This window comes from Aplysia californica, unplaced genomic scaffold (genome assembly GCF_000002075.1).
Source record: "Aplysia californica isolate F4 #8 unplaced genomic scaffold, AplCal3.0 scaffold00573, whole genome shotgun sequence".
NCBI lineage: Eukaryota > Metazoa > Mollusca > Gastropoda > Aplysiida > Aplysiidae > Aplysia > Aplysia californica.
The window spans coordinates 440,931-446,558 of NW_004797843.1; the positions used below are offsets into that span (position 1 = coordinate 440,931).

The window sequence follows — 5,628 nt, forward strand, 5'->3', positions numbered from 1 at the left end:
ACAAGGGGATAGATATAGACTGACAGACAGACAAGGGGATAGATAGACTGACGAGGAAATGATCAGTAAAGGAAGCTTGCTCACTTGAGGGTGCCATTGTACCCACCCACCCACTCCTTCATCGTGTCTCGCGCACTCACACACACAAACATATATACATGATATACTTGCACACACAGTCACGCACACACACTGAGAGAAAGAGAGAGTTGGAGAGAGCAGAAGAGAAGAGAGTGGCAAACAGGAGAGAAAGAGACAGAAAGTGAGACAGAGCGTGAGATTGAGAGACACTGACAGACAGAAAGTGAGGCAGAGCGTGAGATTGAGAGACACTGACAGACAGAAAGTGAGGCAGAGCGTGAGATTGAGAGACACTGACAGACAGAAAGTGAGGCAGAGCATGAGATTGAGAGACACTGACAGACAGAAAGTGAGGCAGAGCGTGAGATTGAGAGACACTGACAGACAGAAAGTGAGGCAGAGCGTGAGATTGAGAGACACTGACAGACAGAAAGTGAGGCAGAGCGTGAGATTGAGAGACACTGACGGACAGAAAGTGCGAGAATGAGAATGACTTTTTAAATCATTTATTAGTTTGAGATAGTCTAGAAAATAAATAATTACGTACACAGTACTGTACCACGAGGCCCTTGTCTCACTGTGTTGATAAATAGCACACCAGTTATTGGAGAGATTACATAAGTAGAAATTCTGGAGCAAAATGACCCATTGGGGTTTTTTTCATGTGTAAGATAAAACAAAATTGGAAAACGTTAATTTTACACATTTTTCTGTGACATTTATATTATCATATCATATTATTCATATGCATTCTCTTACAAGTCTGGCAGTGATCATGTATTCTTTGAATTTGAAATGGGTTTTTTTCTCAAGGACTAGATCTATTCTTAAATATTTTTTATATTAATGAAAGCGTTGTTATACGAGATAAGATATCAAGTTTCTCTCAGTTCATAAGAAAAAAGTATTACGTCAATTTCTTGACTTTTCTGTTATGTAACAAACATGATGACTATGTTACTACACATACATGTTTTTAAAACCCGTTTATTCCCCACCCCCACCCCCTCCAATGCTGCAGAAAAAGGAGAAAAAAGAAAAGAAGAAACGGAAGGAGAGAGGGGACAAGGAGGAGAAACCGGCCCGGAGACCATTCGACCGCGACGCAGACCTCCAGGTCAACCAATTCGACGACGCACAGAGGAAGTCCATCATTCAGAAGTCTCAGATCCTCAACTCGAGATTCACAAAGGGGGCGACCACCTCACATTTCCTGTAGCCATGGCGACGGCGCACAATATGGTTTGCCAATTTGGACTTTGATTAGTACAATGTATGTCCTTTAGGTATTCCCTGGCCGCTGGTAGTTGTCAGAATCATTTCAAACTAATTTGGACGGAATTGACAGAGGAAGTCATAATGTTGTTGATATAATATTGTAGTTGAAGATCTAGATGTTATGGTTTTTCAATTACTTTCTATGGATACAACAATTAACTTTATTTTCAAAGTTTTAAAGATATTTTTTTTCTTTTTTCCGGACATGATGAACCAACTACATGTAGTGCTATTGAAGACAGATGATCAAGTAGGCAGCTCTGGTTTACTTTGTCATCAAGGGGCTAAGAGTAAGAGAGTGGGGGGGGGGGGGTGTGGCTATGTTGGAGGGGGGGGGGGGTACGCTTTGTTTTTAAAAGTTAATAAAAGTCCTACATGAAATTGTTTTTTACTCTAACACGGACCTGATACATGTAGTTGAATTGCTGTAATTTTATTATTATTGGGATTGACGGAATGATTTGGTCAAGTTGGTATAGGCCTATTGGGATTGACGGAATGATTTGGTATGACCTGACTGTGCGTGTGACTGTAGCCGTGCCAGTGACGTCACTTGTCGGAGAAGGCATCTCATCAATTAAACGTCGTGTTCACATTTTGACAAGTTTTTGTTCTGGCTTTTCTGTACTAGACCGAGGCTGTCTCAGACACAAACAGTACACTGTCTGTGCAGTAGTGCGGGTGGTTGAAGGGCGACACTATGCTACCTCAGAATTGCAAAGTTCTAACATTTTGGGCCATTTTGAGTTACTAAGACTATGAGGTCAGAAACCAAATGTTTTATCTGCTGTTCTATCAAAATCGTAAGACTATTCGGAGTCTTTGTCGAGATATTTAAAGAATTACATTCGAAAAAGCTTGACTTGTTGAGAAACTCAAAAATTTTTACATCAAATTTCTCAAAACTAGACTAGGTAGGCCTACCGAGCAGACAGAACTTTGTACTTCTAGGGTAACGGCTAGTAGGTCCTACTTCTTTACTTTCTCTCTGTTGTTTCTGTCTGTGTGTCAGACTCTGTGGGTGGTTGGAACATGTCATTGGTAGGTCCTACTTCTTTACTTTCCCTCTGTTGTTTCTCTCTGTCTGTCTTACTTTTTTCAGGCACTAATTGACCGTTATAGTGTCAATGTGCTTCTCTTTACTCAAACAAACAGTACAATACAAATCCTTGTCATAGAGTCCCTGTTAGACCGGGTAGCTCCATACTCCATTGGGCTGTCCCCGTTGTTTTATGCAAGAAAAATTCTGAAATTATGCTAGCTGAGCCCAAAAATGTGAAATGCGATTCTGTTAATTTTACCTTTAACAAAGAATAATTTAAAAAATCATCAGAAATTATGCAAAAATGTGATCAAATTTTGCTAAATTACGCAGGGTGCATAAAACCACGGGAACAGATTGGGCTCTGTCAGTTAGTATCATGCTGGGCTACGGAGTGGACAGCCCTGGTTTGAATCCCAGGCCGTGCGTTCTTAAACTCAGATCATTGTGCAGAGATTTCAAGACTCTGAACTCATTCCTATCGGAAGTAGACGTAAAATTCTGAAGTCCTGCCTCTGAATCGACTGAATCCGAAATAACCTGACAGTGCTGAAAGGGATGACAAGCCCACAGACTGCGTGACTTGTTGGACTGGCGTCTTAGGTGGAGCTGGTTTGGTATTTCGATCTATTATCCTTAGGTTTGCTTCTTCTTTCCTATCAAACATCTATCACCCTTATCTCTCCTCATTCTTTTTTGTGCTTGTTACTCTCTTGTAGCACCTCTAATCTTTGGCACTTTCATGACCTTATTGTGTTGCAAGTGCCGTAAAACACTTACTAAAACAAAGGATGCAGGAGACCTGAGTTCGATTCCTGTGAGGCAGAGTTGAAGTGGCCCGTCTCCTACATGATCTAGATTGTGCCAATGGGGCAGTAAAACACTCGCTATATCTTACAATATGACACATGTATTATAATTATAATATGCACACACTCACAGACAGGGTGAGAGGGAGGGAGGGGAGAGAGAGAGAGAGAGAGAGAGAGAGAGAGAGAAGGGGTTGGAGAGAGAGAGAAAGGGAAATTAAATTTGAAGACTCTCAGTCTCAGCTCTTTTTCAAACATAGGTCACAAGACAGTCTTTGTTCACCTTTGTCTTGAAGTTTATTAAAAAGTCACACAATATTTCACCAAAATAAGCATTACAGTTAATTACTAGGCATCATTTGGCAACAAATGTTTTTATAATGAAAATAATAAAATTTGTTGTTATGGTAAACATATTACGGCACTTGCAACGCAATAAATGCTGAAGTTCAGAGGTGTTGCAAGAGAGTAACAAACACAAAAAAGAAGGAGAGATAGATATTTGATTTTTAAAAAGGACCATGGGCCCTAGCCGAATATGTGAAAGCAAATTGGAAATAAATTTACAGTGTGTTCTACAAGAAACAGTTCAAGAATTATTTTCTAAAATGGTTGGTGAATTCCCTGGTATGCATTATAACTCAAAATCAACAAGAATTGATCTCACCGACTATTTTTGCTAATGTCTCGGTTCGAGGTTCAGTGAAATGTTCACGGTTTCCTCCGACCAGCCTACATCTATAGATAGTATCTATAGATGTAGCAGATATATATTCTCCCCATCAATGAGGTCCAAGTAACAGTAACACAGCATCAATGCTCATAAAGCTATGGTACAAAAGTACTGAACGAAGTCATAGTGAAAAACAGCATGGGAAAAAAAATCCCCAGTTCTTGTTGCGAACTGTTGGAAACTGTCTCTGGTCCCCCATTTTCTGACAGCGAGGCGCCAGCTGTATCAGCGACTGGGCAGACAGGTGAAGGGTGCGTGGACCAGTGTCGGGAACATCATAATCATAGGACAAGTTCTTCTTCTTCTTCTTCATCATTCTCCAATAGGACAAGTAACTGAGGACGATAGAAATAACAGTAAATGTATGTGAATGGCTCTTTTCGTCTATGCAGACGGTCAATTTACCTTAAGATGGTCTCAATGTTGTGTTCATGCAGCTTTTTTCAAGGCCAATTCTTCCTTGACTAAGCTAAATGCCTGGACCTGACAGTATGGAGAACGTGCCTTGCCCAATTTGCACGAACCCTCTCTCGACTTTGCAGACTTAGTCCAAAGGAGCGACGAGGTCAATACATTTGGAACCAGTAAGTTGCAGGGGCTGCCAGAAGATAGTTCAGATCGTTCTTCCCTGTCGATTGCCTTAGGGCCCCTCCCTACTGATTTGTTTAGGGTTTACTCCCTTAGTCTTTCACATTCCCGTATGCACCTACAAGGCAGTAGGAACAGCTGCAGGTAGTACCATCTACTGTCATTATGGTAGCAGCACTAAGGCTGACCTGGGAGTAGTTGATTGGGAGAAGATTAATAAACAGCAAATAAACTTTCACAAACAAACCTGAGTTTTGTTGGCAGTTCAGTGAACGTGTGGCTGAGCACAAATTATGTCGCCAACTCACGTGTGGTGTTTTACGACCCGGAGAATGGGTCGGTGATTTTTTAGTTGTAAACATTGGGTAGTTCTTTTTCTAGAATATATTATTTTAGGTTTTTGGGTCACTATCGACAAAGGACTTCGAAGAAAAATAACTTTGGAGAAAAACCCATTTTCTAGCACATATTTTTTACCTTTATTGAAGTACAACATTTTGCAAAAATAACTAGATCTAGATCTACATGTACCAGGTAAAAAAATAATTAGTCTTCAAATGTGATACAAATACTTTCAACATGTTATTAAAAAAATAGGAGTCTAATTAAATGTGTGTTTTCTGATGGAACAAATTTTTTCTCACCTTTCACGCTGTTGCTAAAAACAAAGCTTTGCCAACGACTGGGGCCTTTCTCCAGGCACACACCCACACAACTGAAAGAAGAAAAACAAACTTTCTGAAGGCACACAAACACACACACACACACACACACACACACACACACACACACACACACACACAACTAAAAGAAGAAAGACAAACTTTCTGAAGGCACACACACACACACACACACACACACACACACACACACACACACAACTAAAAGAAGAAAGACAAGCTTTCTGAAGGCTTTTGTTTTGTTTATTTGATGAATAAATGTATCGGGTTGTGAATTGTCTAGACTTTCTTCCGTTATTAACATTTTGTTGATTACTTTGCACGTTTTGAAGGGAAGAGTTGTGGAAGTTTAACACTTTTCCATTACAAGGCTCATATAATATATCGCAAAATCTCTTGCTATAGTATCAAAGGCAA

The 5,628-nt window shown here is 40.2% G+C and overlaps 1 long non-coding RNA gene across 1 annotated transcript; it reads right to left on the reverse strand.

Annotated features, from left to right (window-relative positions):
- Positions 1-3,484: 3,484 nt before the first annotated feature.
- On the reverse strand, positions 3,485-5,249 carry LOC118478454. The gene is made up of 2 exons (XR_004859055.1): positions 5,176-5,249; positions 3,485-4,278 (listed from the first exon to the last, which is right to left on the reverse strand). It is a non-coding gene; the product is annotated as an uncharacterized LOC118478454 (long non-coding RNA).
- Between the last annotated feature and the right edge of the window lie 379 nt (positions 5,250-5,628).